Source organism: Neofelis nebulosa, chromosome 8, assembly GCF_028018385.1.
Source record: "Neofelis nebulosa isolate mNeoNeb1 chromosome 8, mNeoNeb1.pri, whole genome shotgun sequence".
NCBI lineage: Eukaryota > Metazoa > Chordata > Mammalia > Carnivora > Felidae > Neofelis > Neofelis nebulosa.
This window is the reverse complement of record NC_080789.1, coordinates 109,795,612-109,821,722: the sequence shown is the minus strand read 5'-3', so window position 1 is coordinate 109,821,722 and position 26,111 is coordinate 109,795,612.

Genomic DNA, 26,111 nt, shown 5'->3' with positions numbered 1-26,111 from the left:
AAATAAAATAAAATAAGGTTTTATGTGTTTAGGATATTTTATGTTAGCTACATGGTAACCAGAAGGGAAATTCCAGTAGTAATCACACAAAAGAAGATGATAAAGAACTCAAAACATACCTATAGCAAGACATCAAAACACAAAAAAAGAGGGCAGAAAAAGAAAAAAAGGAAAAATGGAACAACAACAAAAACAACCTGAAAACAATAGATAAAATGGCAACAGTATGTACTTATCTCTCAATAATAACTTCAAAAGTAAACAGATTAAATTCTCCAATTAAAAGACAAAGACTTGCTGAATGGATTAAAAAAAATACAGGATTCAACAGTTTGCTATCTACAAGAGATTCACTTTCAAACTTAAAGACACACATGGATTGAGAGTGAAGGGATGAAAAAAGACATTTTAACCAATTGGTCAGTAAAAAAAATCAGGGGTAGCTATACTTATATCAGACTAAACTTCCACCTACACTTGAATTTCACTGTTTTCTCAAAAGGGGAATGTACTGAAATGTACTTAGTGGTAACCATAGTTGCTGATAAATACATACAAAAAAGTTTATCTTCTTTTCCATTATAGATGTGGCTTTTGTCTATGTATAAATTGGTGATAAAGAGCTGCCTTTTCAAGGGACAATCTGTAATTCATTGTTGATGTGTCCTACTAATGGAATATAATAAATTAATTTGTATACTGTCAACACTAAGAAGGGCTCCTGCTGGCCCAACACATTTTTCACTCCATTTTCTTCTTTCTTTTATGATTTCTGAGGGAAAGTTAGATGTAATTCTTTGTTTCTCTATAACTAACTAAGTCGTTTTTCTGCATTTGGTTTCCTTCAATATTTATTCATCTTTGATTTCCTGTAGTTTGAATATGATATGCCTAGATGCACTTTTTTTTTTTTTTTTTTCTGCTTGGTGTTCTGTGATTTTCCTGAATTTTGTGGTGTCTGACCTTAATTTGGAGAAATTCTCAGTCATTATCACTTTAACTATTTTTTTTTCTGTTTTTCTTTGCTTTTTTTTTCTTTTTTCTTTATCTGGTATTCCCATAATGTGTTTGCTATACCTTTGTTGCCCCACAGAGTTGATTTTTCAGTTTATTCAGTTTTTCACTTGTTAGGATGAAGTGACAACTTCCAAGCTTCTTACGTGATGGAACAGAACAGTAATACCTTCTTTGAATGTCCATTTACCTTGCTGCTAAGGACTCTGAGTTCTCTGAATTATCTTCTTAGTTTTCTTAGCATTGGGCCTCTCTGCTCTGGCTGCCACTCAAACCTTACCATTTATTTTATAATTTTGCCAAATGTTGCTTCTGACAGTTAAGCACCAACATGTGGCTTCTGTTATTTCATTCTCTTTGCTATCACAGTATCCAGCTCTATAATAGCATTGCCTCTTTTCAGCCCCAAACTCCAGTAGCAAACCACTACTGAGAATCTCAGTGGCACTTTTGTCCCTCTCACTGTTACACTTGTTATTATTTTGGTAAATGGAGTATCCTTTGGTCTCTCCCATGAAAATAGCTGTTAAGATTTCCAGATTTACTCTTGTCTGGCATGTCTTATTATCTTTACATTTTGATTCTTCTGTTAAACATTTAATCTGGCAATTAAGGCAGATTAAAATTAAATTAGTGAAGTATTACTTTGAGTGAAGATTGCTTTCCCCATTGTCCACAATCCATTTTACCAATGTATTGGCAATGTCTCCTGGGTTCTCCCCAGGGTAATACAACCTGTATCGTGAGGGAATACTCCAATATCCATGAACTCTCCCTCATCTAACTTTGTGTTCTGCATCACATAATCCAGGATTCTCAGAATCCAGCTGTATACATGTCCACTGGTTCCCAGTTTATAACGAACTAAATTATGCAGCTTTTTTTTCCTTTTTTTTTTGTAGTGCCAGTCCTCCTTTACCAAGCTCAGAGCATTTCTAGTAAGGCCAAGCTGAAACTAGATAGTTGCTATTTTTCTGGTTGTCAGGTGAGGCAGTGGGGACAGATCTTGAGTAGGGGCAATAATTGTCTTGTAAGGCACCTACCTCATTTTAGGCTTCTGTATGATCTATGAGTAAGGATAGGGGGAGATTAACTTTTAATAGGCATGTGTGGGCTACTTTTGCAGACCCAGCAAGTTAAGTGTATGTTGGCATTCAAGGTTATGACATGTATCCACCCAAGTATTTCAATCATAAGTCTCAAGGTCTTACTAATTCCCTGTTTGGCCCTCAGATTGCCATATGAAAGTTGGCAGGGCTGGAGATTTATCTAAAGCTTTATTACTTTTCAAATTAAATCCTGAGACTGGTTCTTTGTTCTGTTTGCCTTCTAGCTGTAGGGCAGTCACATCAAGGAGATCCTTTGGCTTTCATATTTTGCCTGAATTAGTGATTAACACCCTAACTCTGATATTATCTCTTTTAGAAGTCAGTGCTTAGCAACAGATACCAAATTTCCAAATTCTTATAGTTATCATTTCCCTTACACTAGATACGTTGCACTAGCCAGCTCATCTCTTTTACTTGTATTATTTCTCAGTTTACATTACTGAAAGGTTAAAGTTAGATTGCCACTGCATAGTAATAATTATCCATATACCACATACCATAAGTGACAAGGTTCTTATTGCCATGCAGCCATATCCAAAATTACATTTCAAAGTCTGCTCCCTAGGAATACTTTTGGTACCAAGGAACAGAATATGAAATGAAGAGTTTAGTTGTTTAGTGAATACTATGATGTGCTACCTGGCTCTTCCCCTTGGAGCTATACAAACATTCTACCATTTGCTAAGACTGGTGCCTACAGATGGTTCAAAAAGGAGTACCTTCATAGGATGCTTTATGTTTTTTGAAAAGAAAACATATCATCTAACCCAAAGTTATGTGTCCTTGTCAAGGGACACCTACATTCAATGACTGCTCTATATAGAGGGGAAAAGCCCAGATCCTTTACTTCAATCCAGGTCAGCTATGAAAGGTCACTTCTGCTCTGCACTCCCTGTGGGACTGGATAAAGTCTTAGCTGTAATTACACCACAGTTCAACTTTTACTGCACTCTTACTCCCTTAAAGATGTTGTTCAGAACAGTCATCAATAAGGCTTTTGCGTGTAAATCTCAACTTCCCATAAATACAGACCTAACATGTGCACTAAATTTGTTGGGAAGTATTCTGAAGAAATGTAACTAGGATAAATAAGGAAAGCAGAAGTGAACAAAGGAAAAGGTTGACTTATAGTGTAGCTTCAAATGAAGCTTTAGGCACTTGTATGGGAAAACTTGAAGCTAGAGCTAGAATTGTCCCTCAGAACTGTCCTAAATTGTAAGGGGGTTAAGGCAGTCATTAGCCAGGTCTGTCACTTAGGAAAGGTCATAACCTTAAGGCAGCTCCTGAATGTGAGAACACTTTCCAATGAGGACACAGTTGTGGGCCATAAGGAAAAATAGTCTCTAGAAGCTAGGGATGAGCCCATTGACATCAAAAAGGATTTGGGAAGCACACCACAGTATTCACTGCAGTGTGTAAAGGTGTGCATTTTAAGATTTTTATATTATCTAAAAACATTAAAATGTATATAAATTATCAATGATTATAACTACGTATCAGTTTCTTTGTCGTTAAGATCTATGAGCATTGGCAAGCACTCCATTGCAAAACTTGTGAAAATTCAGTGATCTTACTAATATTTCTTGGAAGGAGGTAGGTGTGTTCTCTTAGTTAATTATGGTTCTAATTTGGTTTCTGAGCCATCTCATCATACACTATGTAATGGTTAATTTTGTGTGTCAATTTGTCTATTCCATGGCACCTAGATATTTGGTTGAAAACCAGTCTAGATGTTGCTGTGTACACTTTGAGTAAAGAAAAATCACCCTCTGTCATATTGTCTGGGCTTATCCAATCAGCTGAAGGTCTTGAAAGAAAAAATATTTAGATCCTTTAAGAAAGAGGGAATTCTGCCTCCAGATTGCCTTCAAACTCAAGTTGGAACATTAAGTCTCTCTTAAGTCATATCTAGGCTGCTTATCTGACCTGAAGATTGCCAGCCCCCACAATTGAATGAGATAATTCCTTAAAATCAATCTTTCTCTCACTGTCTCTCAAACTTTTTCTCTCCCTCTCTCTTCTATCTATCTATCTGTCTATCTATCATCTATCCACACATCCTATTGGTCTGTTTCTCTGAAGAACCCTAACAAGCCACACCAGACCAAATCATGTTCTATGTGTCATTATTAAATACTACCTCAACTGCAATGTGTAACTGAATTTTTCCCTTGATTTTCTCATGTATATACATACACACAAACACGCATAATCACACAAATACTAAAAGTTCAAAAAGAAATACAGTGTATTTTTGCAACATAAATGATTTAAAATATAATATTGAAATTTTATCTAAAATATTTCATATATCCTGTTTTATTCAATCAGAAAAAATAAAAATTGATTAAATTTTTAAAAAGGCAATGAAAACACATCTACAGATAATTCAGATTTTGAAAATACATGTGATAAACAGGTCAAGAACTTAAATGACAAGAGCAAGAACTTCATCAGAGAACTAGAAATTATAAAAATCAATACAATGAAAATTTTAGAACCAAAAAAATTACCCAGTAAGTGGTTTTAACATAAGATTAGATACAACTGAAAAGAAAATTTTAAATTGATATATATGTCAGTCAGAATAAATCTGAGTCTCTAACAGTGAGAGACAAATGGATGGAAAATGTAGAAAAGAGCATAAGGAATGTATAAGACATTGTAAAGTATCTAACATAGACATAATTTAAGTCTGAAGAGAAGAGAAAGACAGAAAAGGGCAGGAGTACTATATGAAGAGATAATTTTTTTAAAAATTGACGAAATATATTGTCACATATTTAAGATTCACAAAGACTCTTAAGCAAAAAATACACAGAAAAAATCCATAGCTGTGCAAAAATTGTAAAATTGTTAAGTAACAAAGAAAAAGAATTTCTTGAAAGTAACTGGAAGATCAAAGATAACTTTAAATTTGAAAGAACAATAATATGTCTGATGGCTGACTTCTTAACAAAAACAATGCAAGCCAGAAACCATGTGTTAAATGACTAAAATAAAATAAGTGTTGGAACACCTGGGTGGCTCAGTCACTTAAATGTCTGACATCTGATTTCATGATCTCACAGTTCATGTGTTCAAGGCCTGCATCGGTTATGTGCTGACAGTACAGAGCCTGCTTGAGATTCCCTCTCTCTCTCTCTCTCTCTCTCTCTCTCTGTCTCTGTGTGTCTATCTCTCTCTCTTTCTCAATCTCTCTGCACCCTCCACTGCTCATTCTCACTATAAATAAATAAATAAATAAATAAATAAATAACTTAAAAAAAGGGTTAACTTTCTCTCCCTCTCTTATGCCCAATACTAAAAGTGTTATTCAGAAGTATGTTTTTAGGTAGAGGCAAAAGTTGCATGAAGGAATACATTAAGAGAAAATATATGGGAAAGTATGAATGTCATATGTATAAAATGATTATGCCTGATATTATTTAGAACACAGAGAAAATAAAAATTATTAAAAAAAAAAAACAATAGCATAAGAATCCTGAAAGGGCAAATACAGTTAGAGCTGTAAGGTGTTTTTTTTTGAATTATTTAGGATATAGTTAAAGTATTGATTTATAGTAAGTCTAATAATTCCAGAAAAGAAATTATAATGCCTAAAGAAACCACTGTAGAAGAATTTAAACTAGTAAGTTAAAACAGGAAAATTTTAGAATAATAAAACTTACTAAATTAATCTAAAAGAAGACAATAGAGGAGAGCAAAAGAAATATAGAAATGGTGGTGAAGTAGAAGACCAATAATAAATACTTGATTTAAATCCAGATTAGAAAACAAAGGGATAGAAAAAAAAATAGATCAAGCACAACCACTTAAAGAAGGTTAGCATAGCTATACTAATATCCTATAATTTAGGATATACATTAAACAATAAGCATTAGTGTTGATAATCAGGACATTTTATGAAGATAAAAGGATCAACTATCAGGAAGGTATAAGGGCACAGAGATGGCTCAGTCAGTTAAGTGTTGAACTCCTGGTTTTGGCTCAGGTTATGACCTCATGGTTGTAACACCGAGCCCTGCATTGGGTTATGTGCTGGGTTTGAAGTCTGCTTAAGATTCTGCACTTTCCCTCTGCACTTCTCCCACTCACACATGAGCACACACTCTCTCTCTCAAAAAAATAAAATAGAAGGTATATATTTCTACATTTGAATGCTTCTAATAATATAGCTTCAAAATATGTAAACCCTAAATTTTCAGAAATAAGAAAGTAAATCAACATAGTTGGAGACTTTAATACACTTTATTCAGCAACTAATAAAACAAGTAAACATTAAAAAACACACATAGACGACCTGAGAAGATGGTGGCATAGGAGGACGCTGGGCTCACCTCCTCCTGCTGATCGCTAAGATTCCCACATCTGCCTAAATAACCCAGAAAACCACCAGAAGACTAGCAGAATGGACTCTCTGGAGTTAAGCATAGTCAAGAGGCCCACAGAAGAGGGTAGGAAGGGCAGAGAGAGAGTGCATGCTACATAGACTGGCGGGAGGGAGCCTGGGCAGTGGAGGGGCAGCCTGCCCAACAAGGCAAAACCTCAGAAGTCTGGCTTGCAAAAGCAGAGGGGCCAGACACCATGAGTTCTGACAGCCAGCAGGACTTAATATCTCGAATGTTAAAAGTCAACAGCTCTGCTCTCAGAGAGTGGGGAGGGGGAGGGGATGCCGGGAGGGAGGGTTGTTGAGCCACAGAAGACAGAGCTCAGCTCATTAGGGGAACAAAAGTGTTGGCAAGCGCCATTTCCCTCACCCATCCCCTGGCCGAAATTCCAAAGGGAACCAGTTCCCATCACTGAACTTTCTTGCACCACAAAAACGCCCAATAATGTGCTTCTGTGAATCCATCCCTCCCATGGGCCTGCCTCCCTCCCTCCCCTTGCTGCAGGGCCCCTCCCACAGAGGACCATGAGGGAAAAGCTAGCTAAGCCTGCCCCTCCCACCCCTGTTCACCTTGTGGATCCACCCCCACTAATACACCTTTGACAGGTCCCATCAAAGCAGCACCACAAGCCTGGCAGTGTGCAAGTATCCCAGACAGGGGCCACAACACTCCACAGTGAGTCCTGCCCCTAGGAGAGGGGAAGATAAGGCACACACCAGTCTGACTAGGCCCCAAGCACTGGGCTGGGGGCAGACATACGATCTGACTGCAGCCCCACCCACCAACACAAGTTACTCCAGAGAGCACAGGGGAAATGCCCTGAGTTTGGAGCTACCACAGGAACAGCCAAAATGACAACATGGAAGAATTCTCCTCAAAAGAAACTCCAGGAAGTAGTGACAGCTAACAAATTGATCAAAAATGATTTAAGCAATATAACAGAACAAGAATTTAGAATAATAGTCATAAAATTAATCGCTGGGCTTGAAAAAAGCATAGAGGACAGCAGAGAATCTATTACTACAGAGATCAAGGGAGTAAGAAATAGTCATGAAGAGCTAAAAATGCTATAAATGAGGTGCAAAATAGAATGGAGGTGGCCATAGCATGGATTGAACAGGCAGAGGAGAGAATAGGTCAATTAGAAGATAAAATTATGGAAAAAGAGGAAACTGAGAAAAAGAGAGATAAAAAAAATCCAGGAGCATGAGGGGAGATTTAGAAACTAAGTGATGCAATCAAACGAAACAATATCCGTATCATAGGAATTCCAGAAAGAAGAAGAGAGAGAAAGGGGCTGAAGGTATACTTGAACAAATCATAGCTGAGAACTTCCCTGATCTGGGAAAGGAAAAAGGCATTGAAATCCAAGAGGCACAGAGAAGTCCTTTCAGATATAACTTGAATCAATCTTCTGCACAACATATCATAGTGAGACAGGCAAAATACAAGGATAAAGAGAAAATTCTGAAAGCAGCTAGGGATAAACAGGCTCTAACATACAAAGGTAGACACGTAAGAATAGTAGCAGACCTATCTATTGAAACTTGGTAGGCCAGAAAGGAATGGCAGGAAATCTTCAATGTAATGAACAGAAAAAAATATGGAGCCAAGAATCCTTTATCCAGCAAGCTTGTCATTCATAATAGAAGGAGAGATAAAGGTTTTCCCAAACAAACAAAAACTGAAGGAATTCATCACCACTAAACCAGCCCTACAAGAGATCCTAAGGGGCATTCTGTGAGTGAAATGATGCAAGGACCACAAAGTACCAGAGACATCATTACAAGCATGAAACCTACAGACATCGCAATGACTCTAAACCCATATCTTTCAATAATAATACTGAATGTAAATGGACTAAATGGTCCAACAAAAAGACATAGAGTATCATAATGGATAAAAAAAAAAAAAAAAAACAAGACCCATCTATTTTCTGTCTACAAGAGACTCATTTTAGATCTGAGGACACCTTCAGAGTGAAAGTGAGGGGATGGAGAACTATCTATCTATCATGCTACTGGAAGTCAAAAGAAAGCTGGAGTAGCCATACTTATATCAGACAAACTAGACTTTAAACTAAAGGTGGTAACAAGAGATGAAGAAGGACATTATATAATAATTACAGGATCTATCCATCAGGAAGAGCTAACAATTATATATGTCTATGCACCGAATACGGAAGCCCCCAAATATATTAAACAATTACTCACAAACATAAGCAACCTTATTGATAAGAATGTGGTAATTGTAGGGGATTTTAGTACCCCACTTACAACAATGGATAGATCATCTAGACACAGGATCAATAAAGAAACAAGGGCCCTGAATGATACATTGGATCAGATGGATGTGACAGATATATTTAGAACTCTGCATCCCAAAGCAACAGAATATACTTTCTTCTTGAGCGCACATGGAACCTTCTCTAAGATAGATAACATACTGGGTTACAAAACAGCCCTTCATAAATATAAAAGAATTGAGATTGTACCATGCACACTTTCAGACCATGATGCTATGAAGCTTGAAATCAACCACAGGAAAAAGTCTGGAAAACCTCCAAAAGCATGGAGGTTAAAGAACACCCTACTAAAGAATGAATGGGCCACCCAGACAATTAGAGAAGAAATTAAAACATATATGCAAACAAATGAAAATGAAATACAACAATCCAAACACTTTGGGATGCTGTGAAGGCGGTCCTGAGAAGAAAATACATTGCAATCCAGGCCTATCTCAAGAAACAAGAAAAATCCTAAATACAAAATCTAACAGCACACCTAAAGGAAATAGAAGCAGAACAGCAGAAGAAGAGAAATAATAAAGATCAGAGCAGACACAAACAACATAGAATCTAAAGAAACTGTAGAGCAGATCAATGAAACCAAGAGTTGCTTTTTTGAAAAAATAAACAAAATTGATAAAGCTCTAGCCAGGCTTCTCCAAAAGAGAAGGGAGATGACCCAAGTACATAAAATCATGAATGAAAATGGAATCATTACAACCAATACCTCAGAAATACAAGCAATTATCAGGGAATACTATGAAAAATTATATGCCAACAAACTGGACAACATGGAAGAAATGGACAAATTCCTAAGACCCACCCACTTCCAAAACTCAAACAGGAAGAAATAGAAAACTTTGAACACGACCATAATCAGCAAAGAAATTGAATCAGTTATCAAAAATCTCCCAAAAAATAAGAGTTCAGGACCAGATGGCTTCCCTGGGGAATTCTACCAGACATTAAAAATAGAGATAATACCTATCTTTCTCAAACTGTTCCAAAAAATAGAAAGGGAAGGAAAACTTCAGACTCATTCTATGAAGCCAGCATTACTTTGATTCCCAAACCAGACAGAGGCCCAGAAAAAAAAAAAGAGAACTACAAGCCAATATCCCTGGTGAATATGGATGCAAAAATTCTCAACAAGATACTAGCAAATCGAATTCAACAATATATGAAAAGAATTATTCACCATGACCAAGTGGGATTCATTGCTGGGTTGCAGAACTGGTTCAACATTCGCAAATCACTCAATGTGATACATCACATTAATAAAAGAAAAGATAAGAACCATATGATCCTGTCAATCAATGCAGAAAAGCATTTGACAAAATTCACCATCCTTTCTTAATAACAACCCTCAAGAAGGTCGGGATAGAAGGAACATACTTAAACATCATAAAAGCCATTTATGAAAAGACCACAGCTAATATCATCCTCAATGGGGAAAAACTGAGAGCTTTCTCCCTGAGATCAGGAGCACGACAAGGATGTCCACTCTCACCACTGTTGTTTAACATAGTGTTGGAAGTTCCAACATCAGCAATCAGACAACCAAAGGAAATCAAAGGCATCAAAATTGGCAAAGATGAAGTCAAGCTTTCGCTTTTTGCAGATGACATGATATTATACATGGAATATCCAATAGACTCCACCAAAAGTCTGCTAGAACTGATACATGAATTCAGCAAAGTCGCAGGATACAAAATCAATGTGCAGAAATCTGTTGCATTCTTATACACTAATAATGAAGCAACAGAAAGACAAATAAAGAAACTGATCCCATTCACAGTTGCACCAAGAAGCATAAAATCCCTAGGAATAAATCTAACCAAAGATGTAAAAGATCTGTATGCTGAAAACTATAGAAAGCTTATGAAGGAAATTGAAGAAGATATAAAGAAATGGAAAACATTCCATGCTCATGGATTGGAAGAATAAATAATGTTAAAATGTCAATACTACCCAAAGCAATCTACACATTGAATGCAATCTCAATCAAAATTGCACCAGCATTCTTCTTGAAGCTAGAACAAGCAATCTTAAAACTTGTATGGAACTACAAAAGCCCACAAATAGCCAAAGTAATATTGAAGAAGAAGAAGACCAAAGCGGGGGGAGGGGGGCATCACAATCCCAGACTTTAGCCTGTATTACAAGGCTAAAATAATCAAGACACCATGGTGTTGTCACAAATACAGACACATAGACCAATGGAATAGAATAGAGACTCTAGAATTGGACCCACAAAAGTATGGCCAACTAATCTTTGACAAAGCAGGAAAGAATATCCAATCGAAAAAAGACAGTCTCTTTAACAAATGGTGCTGGGAGAACTGGACACCAACATGCAGAAGAATGAAACTAGACCACTTTCTTACACCATTCACAAAAGTAAATTCAAAATGGATGAAGGACCTGAATGTGAGACAGGAAACCGTCAAAACCCTAGGGGAGAAAGCAGGAAAAAACCTCTCTGACCTCAGCCGCAGCAATTTCTTACTTGACACATCTCCAAAGGCAAGGGAATTAAAAGCAAAAATGAACCATTGGGGCCTCATGAAGATAAAAAGCTTCTGCACTGCAAAGGAAACAATCAACAAAACTAAAAGGCAACCAACGGAATGGGAAAAGCTATTTGCAAATGACATATCAGACAAAGGCATTATCCAAAATCTATAAAGAACTCGCCAAACTCCACACCTGAAAAACAAATAATCCAGTGAAGAAATGAGCAGAAAACATGTGTAAACACTTCTCTAGAGAATACATCCAGAGGGCCAACAGGCACATGAAATCATGCTCAACGTCACTCCTCATCAGGGAAATACAAATCAAAACTATATTCGGATATCACCTTACACCAGTCAGAGTGGCCAAAATGAACAAATCAGGAGACTATAGATGGTGGTGAAGATGTGGAGAAACGGGAACTCTCTTGCACTGTTGGTGGGAATGCAAACTGGTGCAGCCACTCTGGAAAACAGTGTGGAGGTTCCTCAAAAAGTTAAAAATAGATCTACCCTGTGACCCAGCAATAGCACTGTTAGGAATTTACCCAAGGGATATAGGAGTGCTGATTCATTGGGGCACTTGTACCCCAATGTTTATAACAGCACTTTCAACAATAGCCAAATTATGGAAAGAGCCTAAATGTCCATCAACTGATGAATGGGTAAAGAAATTGAGGTTTATATACACAATGGAATACTACGTGGCAGTGAGAAAGAATGAAATACAGCCATTTGTAGCAACAGGTTGGAACTGGAGAGTGTTATGCTAAGTGAAATAAGTCAGGCAGAGAAAGACATAGGTTTTCACTCATATGTGGCCCCTGAGAAACTTAACAGAAGACCATAGGGGAGGTAAAGGGAAAAAAAAGAGGTAGGGAGCCAAACCATAAGAGACTCTTAAAACCTGAGAATAAACTGAGGGTTGATGGGGGGTGGGAGGGAGTGGAAAGTGGGTGATGGGCATTGAAGAGGGCACCTGTTGGGATGAGCACTGGGTGTTGTATGGAAACCAATTTGACAATAAGTTTCTTATTTTAAAATATAAACAAAATAAAAAACACATAAACAGAAGATTTGGACAACTAATATAAAAAAGAGTATATCCATATGGCCAAGAAGCGTATAAAATAATGTTCAACCTCACTGGTCACCATAAAATTAATTTTAAACCACAATGTGATAGCCTATACACCCAATGCTTTTTCTTGAAAGACTGACAATAATACATATTGGCAAATATAGAACTTACATGTGCTGTTGGTTGGAAAGTAAATTGTCACAATCACGTTGGAACAGTTTGACATTACTAATTAAATTTGAATATAGACATAGTCTATATTAGATAATTAAATTTTACTAAAATATAGGCAACAGAAATGCATGTGTATATTCATCAAGAAATATATACAAGTGGTGCCTGGGTGCTTCAATCGGGTAAGCATCTGACTCTTGATTTCTGCTCAGATCATGATCTCATGGTTTGTGGGATTGAGTTCTGAATCAGACTCTATGCTGACAGTGCGGGACCTGCTTAGGATTCTTTTTCTCACTGTGTCTCTCTGCCCTTCCCTTTCATGTGCAGGCTCTCTCAAAATAAATAAATAAACATTAAAAAGAAGATATATATAAATATATATAATATACATATAATTTATTATTATTATTTATTATATATATTTTATATATTCTATAAAGAAATATATACAATATATACAATATATACAATATATAAATATATAATATAAATATAAATTTACATAAATATAAATTATATATAAATATATTTATATAAATATATATTTATAAAATGTAGTAAATATATATTAATATATGAAAGAAATATATTAAACATATATTTAATAAATATATGTCATATGTATTATATATTTATATATTATATACTATATTAATATTTTATATATTATATATAATTATTTATTTATTATAAATATTCGAAATATTCATAGAGACAATAGTTGTAAAAGACAAAGACTGTATGTAACTCAAATTCTCATCTCTAGTAGAACAAGGAAATCAATATTGGTAAATCCATACAGTGATTATATCAGCAAGAATGAATGAATGCCATGCACAATTACCTAAATGAATCTCACAAGCATTATCATAGGTGATTGAAGCCAATTAAAAATAATCCACATCGGGGTAGCTGGGTGGCTCAGTCATTTAGGTGTCAGACCTCAGTTCAGGTCATGATCTCGCAGTTCGTGAGTTCAAGCCCTGCATCAGGCTCTGTGCTGACAGCTAGGAGCCTGGAGCCTTCTTTGGATTCTGTGTCTCCCTCTCTCTCTGCCTCTCCCCTGCTTGCACTCTGTCTCTCTCTCTCTGTCTCAAAAATAAATAAACAAAAAAAAATAATCCACATCATCTTATTCTATGTATATAAATTTCAAAATAAATTGTAGTCCTATAAATAGGAATAGTGATTATCTTTGGCGGTGGGAACAGTAGTTAATAGGAAGAGAACACAAGGATTGTTCTGGGGTATAAAGTTTTTTAACCTGAATGGTGGTTTAATGGTAATTCATCTGCAAAACTGGGTACTTAAGAGTTTTTCCTCTATTATATGTGTTTTAATATAAAAATCTATTTAGAATATTGGGGGTGCCTGGGTGGCTCTGTCAGTTAAGCGCCTGACTTCAGCTCAGGTAATAATCTCACAGTTCATGAGTTCAAGCCCCCTGTAGGGCTCTATGTTGACAGCTCAGAGCCTGGAGTCTGCTTCCAATTCTGTGTTTCCCTTTCTCTCTGCCCCTCCCCTGCTCACACTCTGTCACTCTCTCTCTCTCTCTCTCTCTCTCTCTCTCAAAACTAAACATTTAAAAAATTAGAAAGAAAAATCTATTTACAATATTAAGTACATATTATTGTCACAAAAAAACCCACTATTTTTCTGATTAGTTTAAATCTGTTTTTACTAAATCATTATATCTTAGTTTATTTCCAGGCTCTTCTCCTGCAGAGAGGCTTGGGGTACTCTTGCAGGATGTTCAACAATATCCTTCAGTAAAGAACTGAAGATGAACTGTCAAAACATCTTAGAAGTTACATGAATTACTTTCTGAATGGTCATAATGTCAGTTTTGCTTAAATATGTAAGTTTTATACAGCATGTGTTACCACTTATCAAGTTGTCTCACTCTATATTTGGTTATCCAATAAAAAATTATCTGGTCCTTTCTTAGGATTTCAGTCTTCTGTCTATACAAGCTGACCTTAAGTTAGTAGTGAGGAATTATTCTTTCCTGCTTTTACACCAGAAATCCTCTATTTATAAATACTCTAAAACACATGTTGGACATTATATTTTAAGTTTCTCTTGCCATTCACTGATAGGAGCTAAAAAGTCTGGTGATTTTTAATTGTTGAATATTTCTATCCTATCAGCTTTTCCCTGCTGTACCATCTTACTAGACATCTAAACTGACTTTCCTCTTCCTACATACAGAATGTAAGGGGTATTTGTGTGTACACATGGGAGTATGTATTTCTAGGCAGTCCAAATCTCTCTTTGCAGCAGAGATTCAAGTATCCTCAGGTTTCTTTCTGGCTCTTGGCTATTTTCTTACTAGAAATTGTCATTTCTGCTATTATGGAAGGAACCATCCATTAAAATATACACTTTTTTTTGTATTTATGTTAGGTTTTTGTCTGAGTTGTACTGGACAAAACATTTATTCTTTCACACACATATGTATGTAAATGTGTATATGTTCTATTACTTCAAAGACTTCATTCATCCTAGAGACAAGGTTAAACAGACTTTTAAAAATTCCATATCTCCAAAAATCTACATTCAATAAATGACTTAAATTGTTGATTCTTCACAATGCAGAAGTAAAGTCTATACAATTTTCATAAAGTTTAGACTATGGCTTTCAAAGTACTCTTTGAATTTTGTAATGGTATGAATATGAAATCCAAGATTAGTTATTTTATAGAGCAAAGGGAAGCAAAGATGATGGCAAGACTGACAAGGAGAAAGTTCTGGAGATACTTATATTTTCAAGTCCTTCTGAGGGAAATAATATATATTTTTTTAAGTACAGTATTTTAAGAAATTGCTTATATAATCTGTTTTTATAATTTGGTGCATTCCTTTGGTATTAATTTTTCCTTTTGAGAAATGCAATTCATGCAGACTTTAGGTAAAAGAGGAAAAGGCTTGTAATGATATCATAATGATTGGAATGTTCCTATTTAGACATGCAAACCAACACAAGAAGCATCCCTGACTGGTGCAAGATCTCTAGCTGGGGATCCAGGGATATTTCAGAAACAATGTGTGACACTCAACAAGAGCAGCCAAAGCTGGCTTATGCATAGGGAGTATCTCCTTTGTTTTGGGTTCCATTTTTTTTTTCTAGTCCTTAAAATCCCTCCCTTGTTGAGGATGCTTTTTTATTTTTTTTTAAATTTTTTTTTCAACGTTTTTTATTTATTTTTGGGACAGAGAGAGACAGAGCATGAATGGGGGAGGGGCAGAGAGAGAGGGAGACACAGAATCGGAAACAGGCTCCAGGCTCCGAGCCATCAGCCCAGAGCCTGACGCGGGGCTCGAACTCACAGACCGTGAGATCGTGACCTGGCTGAAGTCGGACGCCCAACCGACTGCGCCACCCAGGCGCCCCGAGGATGCTTTTTTAAATGAGTATGTCTCAAAATAGACTTAAGGTACTGGAATCCTGCTTATAAACATCAGGCTCTTCAGCATAAGAAAGAAAACAAAAAGAAATAAAAACAGACTACCATCTTATTAATTCATGGGCATTTTTTCCATGGTGGTCTGTTTTCTTATTTGTTTTTTATTTTTTTCTAGTAGCCACATTTATTATTTTTTATATATGAAATTTATTGTCAAATTGGTTTCCATACAACACCCAGTGCTCATCCCAAAAGATGCCCTATTCAATGCCCATCCCCTCCCCTCCCCTCCCTCCCACCCCCCATCAACCCTCAGTTTATTCACAGTTTTTAAGAGTCTCTTATGCTTTGGCTGTCTCCCACTCTAACCTCTTTTTTTTTCCTTCCCCTCCCCCATGGGTTTCTGTTAAGTTTCTCAGGATCCACATAAGAGTGAAAACATATGGTATCTGTCTTTCTCTGTATGGCTTATTTCACTTAGCATCACACTCTCCAGTTCCATCCACGTTGCTACAAAAGGCCATATTTCATTCTTTCTCATTGCCACGTAGTACTCCATTGTGTATATAAACAATTTCTTTATCCATTCATCAGTTGATGGACATTTAGGCTTTTTCCACAATTTGGCTATTGTTGAGAGTGCTGTTACAAACATTGGGGTACAAGTGCCCCTATGCATCAGTACTCCTGTATCCCTTGGGTAAATTCCTAGCGGTACTACTGCTGAGTCATAGGGTAGGTCTATTTTTAATTTTTTGAGGAACCTCCACACTGTTTTCCAGAGTGGCTGCACCAGTTTGCATTCCCACCAACAGTGCAAGAGTATTCCCGTTTCTCCACATCCTCTCCAGCATCTATAGTCTCCTGATTTGTTCATTTTGGCCACTCTGACTGGCGTGAGGTGGTATCTGAGTGTGGTTTTGATTTGTATTTCCGTGATGAGGAGTGACGTTGAGCATGTTTTCATGTGCCTATTGGCCATCCGGATGTCTTCTTTAGAGAAGTGTCTATTCATGTTTTCTGCCCATTTCTTCACTGGATTGTTTTTTGGGTGTGGAGTTTGGTGAGCTCTTTATAGATTTTGGATACTAGCCCTTTGTCCGATATGTCATTTGCAAATATCTTTTCCCATTCCGTTGGTTGCCTTTTAGTTTTGTTGATTGTTTCCTTGGCAGTGCAGAAGCTTTTTATCTTCATGAGGTCCCAATGGTTCATTTTTGATTTTAATTCCCTTGCCTTTGGGCATGTGTCAAGTAAGAAATTGCTGCGGCTGAGGTCAGAGAGGTCTTTTCCTGCTTTCTCCTCTAGGGTTTTGATGGTTTCCTGTTTCACATTCAGGTCCTTTATGCATTTTGAGTTTATTTTTGTGAATGGTGTAAGAAAGTGGTCTGGTTTCATTCTTCTGCATGCTACTGTCCAGTTCTCCCAGCACCATTTGTTAAAGAGACTATCTTTTTTCTATTGGATATTCTTTCCTGCTTTGCCAAAGATTAGTTGGCCATACTTTGTGGGTCTGGGGTTTTTATTCTATTCCATTGGTCTATGTGTCTGTTTTTGTGCCAATACCATGCTGTCTTGATGATTACAGCTTTGTAGTAGAGGCTAAAGTCTGGGATTGTAATGCCTCCTGCTTTGGTCTTCTTCTTCAAAATTACTTTGGCTATTCGGGGCCTTTTGTGGTTCCATATGTTTTTAGCTTCGAGAAGAATGGTGGTGCAATTTTGATTGGGATTGCATTGAATGTGTAGATAGCTTTGGATAGTATTGACATTTTAACAATATTTATTCTTCCAACCCATGAGCATGGAATGTTTTCCATTTCTTTATATCTTCTTCAATTTCCTTCATAAGCTTTCTATAGTTTTCAGCATACAGATCTTTTACATCTTTGGTTAGATTTATTCCTAGGGATTTTATGCTTCTTGGTGCAACTGTGAATGGGATCAGTTTCTTTATTTGTCTTTCTGTTGCTTCATTATTAGTGTATAAGAATGCAACAGATTTCTGCACATTGATTTTGTATCCTGCGACTTTGCTGAATTCATGTATCAGTTCTAGCAGACTTTTGGTGGAGTCTATTGGATATTCCATGTATAATATCATGTCATCTGCAAAAAGCGAAAGCTTGACTTCATCTTTGCCAATTTTGATGCCTTTGATTTCCTTTGGTTGTCTGATTGCTGATGTTGGAACTTCCAACACTATGTTAAACAACAGTGGTGAGAGTGGACATCCTTGTCGTGCTCCTGATCTCAGGGAGAAAGCTCTCAGTTTTTCCCCATTGAGGATGATATTAGCTGTGGTCTTTTCATAAATGGCTTTTATGATGTTTAAGTATGTTCCTTCTATCCCGACCTTCTTGAGGGTTGTTATTAAGAAAGGATGGTGAATTTTGTCAAATGCTTTTCTGCATTGATTGACAGGATCATATGGTTCTTATCTTTTCTTTTATTAATGTGATGTATCACATTGATTTGCAAATGTTGAACCAGCTCTGTATCCCAGGAATGAATCCCACTTGGTCATGGTGAATAATTCTTTTTATAAGCTGTTGAATTCGATTTGCTAGTATCTTATTGAGAATTTTTGCATCCATATTCATCAGAGATATTGGCCTGTAGTTCTCTTTTATTACTGGGTCTTTGTCTGGTTTAGGAATCAAAGTAATACTGGCTTCATAGAATGAAGTCTGAAGTTTTCCTTCCCTTTCTATTTCTTGGAATAGCTTGAGAAGGATAGGTATTATCTGTGCTTTAAATGTCTGGTAGAATTCCCCAGGGAAGCCATCTGGTCCTGGACTCTTATTTGTTGGGAGATTTTTGATAACTGATTCAATTTCTTCGCTGTTCAAGCTTTCTATTTCCTCCTGTTTGAGTTTTGAAAGCATGTGGGTATTTAGGAATTTGTCCATTTCTTCCATGTTGTCCAGTTTGTTGGCATATAATTTTTCATAGTATTCCTTTATAATTGCTTGTATTTCTGAGGAATTTGGTTGTAATAATTCCATTTTCATTCATGATTTTATCTATTTGGGTTATCTCCCTTTTCTTTTTGAGAAGCCTGGCTAGAGCTTTATCAATTTTGTTTATATTTTCAAAAAACCAACTCTTGGTTTCATTGATCTGCTCTACACTTTTTTTAGATTCTATATTGTTTATTTCTGCTCTGATCTTTATTATTTCTCTTCTTCTGCTGGGTTTGGGGTGTCTTTGCTGCTCTGCTTCTATTGCCTTTAGGTGTGCTGTTAGATTTTGTATTTGGGATTTTTCTTGTTTCTTGAGATAGGCCTGGATTGCAATGTATTTTCCTCTCAGGACTGCCTTCTCTGCATCCCAAAGCATTTGGATTGTTGTATTTTCACTTTTGTTTGTTTCCATATAATTTTTAATTTCTTCTCTAATTGCCTGGTTGACCCATTCATTCTTTAGTAGGGTGTTCTTTAACCTCCATGCTTTTGGAGGTTTTCCAGACTTTTTCCTGTGGTTGATTTCAAGCTTCATAGGATTGTGGTCCGAAAGTATGTATTGTATGATCTCAATTCTTATATACTTATGAAGGGCTGTTTTGTGACCCAGTATGTGATCTATCTTGGAGATTGTTCCATGTGCACTCGAGAAGAAAGTATATTCTATTGCTGAGCAGCGTTCTAAATATATCTGTCAAGTCCATCTGATCCAATGTATCATTCAGGGCCCTTGTTTCTTTATTGACCGTGTGTCTAGATGATCTATCCATTGTTGTAAGTGGGGTATTAAAGTCCCCTGAAATTACCACATTCTTATCAATAAGGTTGCTTATGTTTGTGAGTAATTGTTTTATATATTTGGGGGCTCCCATATTCGGCACATAGACATTTATAATTGTTAGTTCTTCTTGATGGATAGACCCTGTAATTGTTATATAATGCCCTTCTTCATCTCTTGTTGCAGCCTTTAATTTAAAGTCTAGTTTGTCTGATATAAGTATGGCTACTCCAGCTTTCTTTTGACTTCCAGTAGCATGAGAAATAGTTCTCCATCCCTTCACTTTCAATCTGAAAGTGTCCTCAGGTCTAAAATGAGTCTCTTATAGACAGCAAATAAATGGGTCTTGTTTTTTATCCATTCTGATACCCTATGCCTTTTGTTTGGCACATTTAATCCATTTACATACAGTGTTATTATAGAAAGATATGGGTTTAGAGTCATTGTGATGTCTGTAGGTTTCATGCTTGTAGCAATGTCTCTGGTACTTTGTCTCACAGGATCCCCTTTAGGATCTCTTGTAGGGCTGATTTAGTGGTGACGAATTCCTTCAGTTTTTATTTGTTTGGGAAGACCTTTATCTCTCCTTCTATTCTAAATGACAGACTTGCTGGATAAAGGATTCTCAGCTGCATATTTTTTCTGTTCATTTTTTCTGTTCATATTTTTTCTGCCATTCCTTTCTGGCCTGCCAAGTTTCAGTAGAGAGATCGGTCACTAGTCTTATCGGTCTCCCTTTATATGTTAGAGCACGTTTATCCCTCGCTGCTTTCAGAATTTTCTCTTTATCCTTGTATTTTGCCAGTTTCACTATGGTATGTCATGCAGAAGATCGATTCAAGTTTTGTGTGAAGGGAGTTCTCTGTGCCTCTTGGATTTCAATGCCTTTTTCCTTCCCCAGATCAGGGAAGTTCTCAGCTATTATTTCTTCAGGTACACCTTCAGCACCTTTCCCTCTCTCTTCCTCCTCTGGAATACCAATTATGCGTAGATTATTTTTCTTTAGTGCATCATTCAGTTCTCTAATTTTCCCCTCATACTCCTGGATTTTTTTATCTCTCTTTTTCTCAGCTTCTTCTTTTTCTATAATTTTATCTTCCAGTTCACCTATTCTCTCCTCTGCCTCTTCAATCTGAGCTGTGGTCATCTCCATTTTATTTTGCAGCTCATTAATAGCATTTTTAGGTCCTCCTGGCTGTTCCTTAGTCCCTTGATTGCTGTAGCAGTAGATTCTTTGCTGTCCTTTATACTGTTTTCAAGCCAAGTGATTAATTTTATGACTATTATTCTACATTCACTTTCTGTTATATTGTTTAAATCTTTTTTGATCAGTTCGTTAGCTGTCATTATTTCCTGGAGGCTTTTTTGAGGGGAATTCTTCAGTTTTGTCAATTTGGATAGTCCCTGGAGTGGTGCAGAACCGCAGGGCACTTCCCCTGTGCTGTCTTGAATAACTTGCGTTGGTGGGCGGGGTCACAGTCAGACCTGATGTCTGCCCCCAGCCCGTCGCTGGGACCACAGTCAGACTGGTGTGACCTTCTCTTCCCCTCTCCTAGGGATGGGATTCATTGTGGGGTGGCATGTCCCGTCTGGGCTACTTGCACAGTGCCAGGCTTGTGGTGCTGGGGATCTGGCGTATTAGGTGGGGTGGATCAGCAAGGTGCACAGGGGCGGAAGGGGCAGGCTCAGCTCGCTTTTCCTTTGGTGCTCCACTTCAGGAGGGGCCCTTTGGCACCAGGAAGGATCAGACTCTCCACCTGAGGGATGGATCCACAGAAGCACAGCGTTGGGTGTTTGTGTGGTGCAAGCAAGTTCCCTGACAGGAACTGGTTCCCTTTGGGATATTGTCTGGGGGATGGGCGAATGAGATGGCGCTGGTGAGCGCCTTTGTTCCCTGCCAAGCTGCGCTCTGTTGTCGGGTCTCAACAACTCTCCCTCCCGTTGTCCTCCCGCTCTCCAAGCAGATCTGTTAGCTTATAACCTTCCAGATGTTAAGTCCTGCTTACTGTCCGAACACACTCCATCTGGCCCCTCCGCTTTTGCAAGCCAGACTCGGGGGGCTCTGCGCTGCCGGGGGGGGGGCTGCCCCTCCGCCCCAGGTCCCCCCAGCCAGTCCGTGTAGCGTGCACCACATCTCCCTCCTTCCTACCCTCTTCCGTGGACCTCTTGTCTACACTTGGCTCTGGCGAATCTGTTCTGCTAGTCTTCTGGCAATTTTCTGGGTTATTTAGGCAGGTGTGGGTGGAATCTAAGTGATCCACAGGACGTGGTGAGCCCAGCGTCCTCCTATGCTGCCATCTTCTGCCATTTTCTTCCATCTGTTTTCTTATTTGAAGAGAGCTCACAAGAACTCACATATGCCCTGTTTTCCATATATGAATTAAACACCTGATCCGGTTCCTAGGGTTTGATCTATATGACCTACATCTTTGCAACAGGTATCAGGTACACTTTGGTATAATAAAATATGCCCTGAGGTCCTTTTTCTGATCCTTTCCCCTTTATTTCTTCTCTCATTCTGACTTTCTCTTCAGTCTCTCATTCAGGACTACACAGAATTGATAATATGTGCTGCACCTGTTTGAGAATTTATATACAGAGCTGAACTATGGAAGCCTCAGTGGCAGGGCTTGGAATTGAGTAGGAGAACACTGTCCCGGCTCCCCCATGTTTGGACTAGAAGCAGAAGCCAATGTCTACACAATAAGCATGGGTTTTGGACCACAGCTTCAGTGATATTTTGCAGTCTCCAAGCTCAGCTCATGAAGTGGAGTCTCACATTCTTCACCCCCTATCTTTTTTGTTTGTTTGTTTATGTCCCAACTTCCCCCCAGATGTTCCAGATACTCATGCTGTTGCTAGGTCACCAGGCCACTCCATTCAAAGGCCCCCTTTAGCTCTTCTCTAAATTGAAAGTGCTTTCATGTTCCAGAATGTTCTCTATTTCCCTCTACCCCAATTCCTCCAATATTCATTTTTTTTCTGTCCCTTCTCTTACTGATAAAACATATACTAAGATTATGTGAGTTACTGTAGTTCATAAAGTTGGAAAATAAAGGATTTGGAACTAAAATTCAACTCTTCTTTCTCTTAATCCAGCAGGTTTCTTTTTTTGATCATTTCAATATGATGATCCACTATAGTAGCTCTGAATAGCCCATTTTTCCCCCATTATACCCTCTACATGAATATATAACTGTTCTCCTTCCTATTTTTGATGTATGTGCTGTATTGGACTATAATTTACTTTGGCAGTAAGAAAACTGTGATCTTATTCTATAAATGTTCTACATGATCTCTTCTGGGTAACCACTTTCTGTTTCAGTTGGAGAAAAACTGTCATAAGTTAGTCTAACTGTATCCCATATAATATGGTCTAGACAATTGCTACCTTACCTAACTTCAACAACAGTAACAAAGGACTTGGGATGAAAAAATTAACCAGATGTTCAGAAAAGTTGTGGAAGCTGTAACTAGATTAACCTGGCAGAATGAGGAAAATATAACTGAAAAAAAAATCAAAACCAAAAAACCTTTCTTGAATTTTAACTCCAGAATTTGGTCACCATTATTGTTGTATGTCTTATAGTATCTTGGGGACACTAGGTTATCATGACCAGACCAGCAGAAGAGTTTGTTGAATGAGCTCATGTATAAATAACAGCTCCATAACACTGGGAACATTTATGAGGCTCATTATGTTTCAGTTCTTGTTTAACGGCAAGTCCCTACTTGGGCAGTGGAATCCTGCTGATTTACTACTTATCAGGAATAAATTACAGTTTAGAACTGGGATTTTTCATGGTTTTCTTTGTGTCAGCATAAATAAACTTAGCTAATAAGGCTATTTCCCTTTGCCTATTAAACTGGCTGTAAGTAAAAGGCTTACTGCCTTGTGAGACAATATCAGCAAGATGAGAGAAGTGAATCGTTTTACCTGAAAGTGTTTATAATGTCGAGGGCTTTGGGAAATAGATGTCAAATGCTGCAAGTTATCAGCATTTCCTAACACTTACTTTGAGCTTATATCTTTTCTTCCCCATCAGCTAAATAATTATTAAAGAAGCCATTAGCACTAGGGACTGAGAAGTCCTTCTTGATGAATTAAGTAGGCAGAGATGCCTCCTCATCCTAAGATGCTGCCCATTGTCGCAGTCATTCCTGTATGTTGTTCTCTTAATGGAATCTGGAGTGATAGCTTCATAACCTTTGAAAAAAACCACGATTTTATAATTACTGAACAAAGAAAGTGGAATGCCATTTTTAGGTCTTCATCCAGAGTGATTTCTTGGCTCTCATTCCCACATTTCATTTGCAGAAACAGCTTTTTGGTATTAGTTAACATTCAAGGAATAGTTTCAAGTTTTACAACTGCAAAAGGGTCATTATTTTTATCAGTGTGCTGGAGGTTATTTTGAGTCTGACTACGGAGGGCCTGATTCAATAAAATCTCAGCCTGAGTCTCCCAGCAGGACGCTCAAGCCATGGGAATTCAACAGGGGAGCCCACATGGGCTTGTATGATACTGAACCAGGGCTGAATTTCCATTTAATCATTCTCAAGAAATCAAAAGACACTTTGGATTAAATAGCAAACCTTTTAACTAGGAATTCCTCAGCCAGAATGGCCAATTAGCATTTAAACTGCAGAACTAGGTTATGAAAGAGGGAATGAGTAACTGAAGAAAGGAAATATCTTCCTTATTAGTTAAAAAGGTAAACCAGAAACATGGAGTTATCATGAAATAAGCATTCTCTTCTGGGAGAAGGAAAGTACCACAGGGCTTTTATTGCAAAGGAGAATAAAAAATACCTGAATTGTTACTTATTCTCATGCTTTTAGCTTTAATTGGCAAAATTAGCTCAAGCAAATGATATTCAATGCCACCTTCGTATTTTTACATCACATTTAGAAGATGACTCAACAGCTCAGGTTTTATACCTTAAAATAATTTAAAATTAAGTTCTTTTATACTGGAAAATGAATAATAATTCATTATATTTAGGAATGGCCCTGATTCAATTTTGTGTATTCATGAAATCTTTGGCCCATCAAAATCTCCTGCCCAATCTTCAAGTATGCACCCTCAGGGGCTTTTGGAGGCCAAATAGAATAAGAATTGGCTTAAGGAAAAAACACACATTTCTGGTATGACTGCACAGAAAGGAAAACTTTTAAAAACCTTCCAGAAATGTAGTTGAAAATGGCTCTTAAGCAACTGTTCAATGTTTTCTCATATATGACCATTCAATTTTTAGCCATTGCTCTCAGAAAACTCATAAAGTTTGGAAATTTTAAATGATTCTCCACAAACATTAATAATGCTGTTATTGTTATGTGTTTGTATACATATTTTTAAAAATATGGTAAAGTAGATGGTTGTTGTACTTTGCCGTGTTCTCCTTGTCAGTCCCTCACCATGATTTCTCAGACAGAGTCCATGACATGGACTCTTGTAGTATGTCACATTTGGTGAAGACTAGCAACTGTGGACTGAAGGGATCTGAGCAGTTCTTACTCTGGTTAGCTGTTTCAAAAGAGAAGATACAGTTAGAAAATATAGGTCTGTTTTGATTTTCACAAAGATGGAGAGAGGATGAATTTTGGAGATAGGGGCTAGTGATGTTAAAAATTGAATGTCCTACAATGAGTGAGATAGTCCTCACAACTTCACAGTGTCTTGCTGGGTATTTGTGTAAGCAGTTATCTAATTTTCTAAGCCTAAAACCTAAATCTCTTTTATATATAAGGCAACAATTTTGCAGGATTTTAATATGTACTGATTTTCCTAATGATGCAAAAATTTATACAAATGAAGATAAGCCTAAATGCAGGCTTGTTTGGTTCAAAATTCTACCAAGAGTCGTTCAACATTTTGGAAAATTGGGTCATTGACAGCATCACAGCTGCAGTATGTGAGTCTCTAACACAACACACCTGCAGACATCTAACGTTAGCCTTTTAAGTTTAGGTCAATTACACTATCATTGTAGATATAGGCATGAGGGGATCACTTTATAATATCTTCTAGTGTAGTTGTGCCTAAGCTTAAAATACATATTTTTGTTATAAATTGTTTATTTATTTATGTTTGCTTTATTTTACATTGGGACATTGCAAAAGTTGTTTAGAATTATGTGAGTAATTTATTTATAATTTATACTAAAAATTTATATTATGTGAATAATACCTTATCAATTGATTTTATCTCAAGAGTAAAGGGGTATTCCAAACTACTATTTATAAAAAAAAAAAAGGGTTATTAAATCTGATAAGACTGAGGATTGTGAAATGCACAGAATAGCTGGGAATGATAAAATATACAGCATATCTGGGAGAATTTTTACATCTTAAATATGAACACACATGGAGGCACTCACACATGT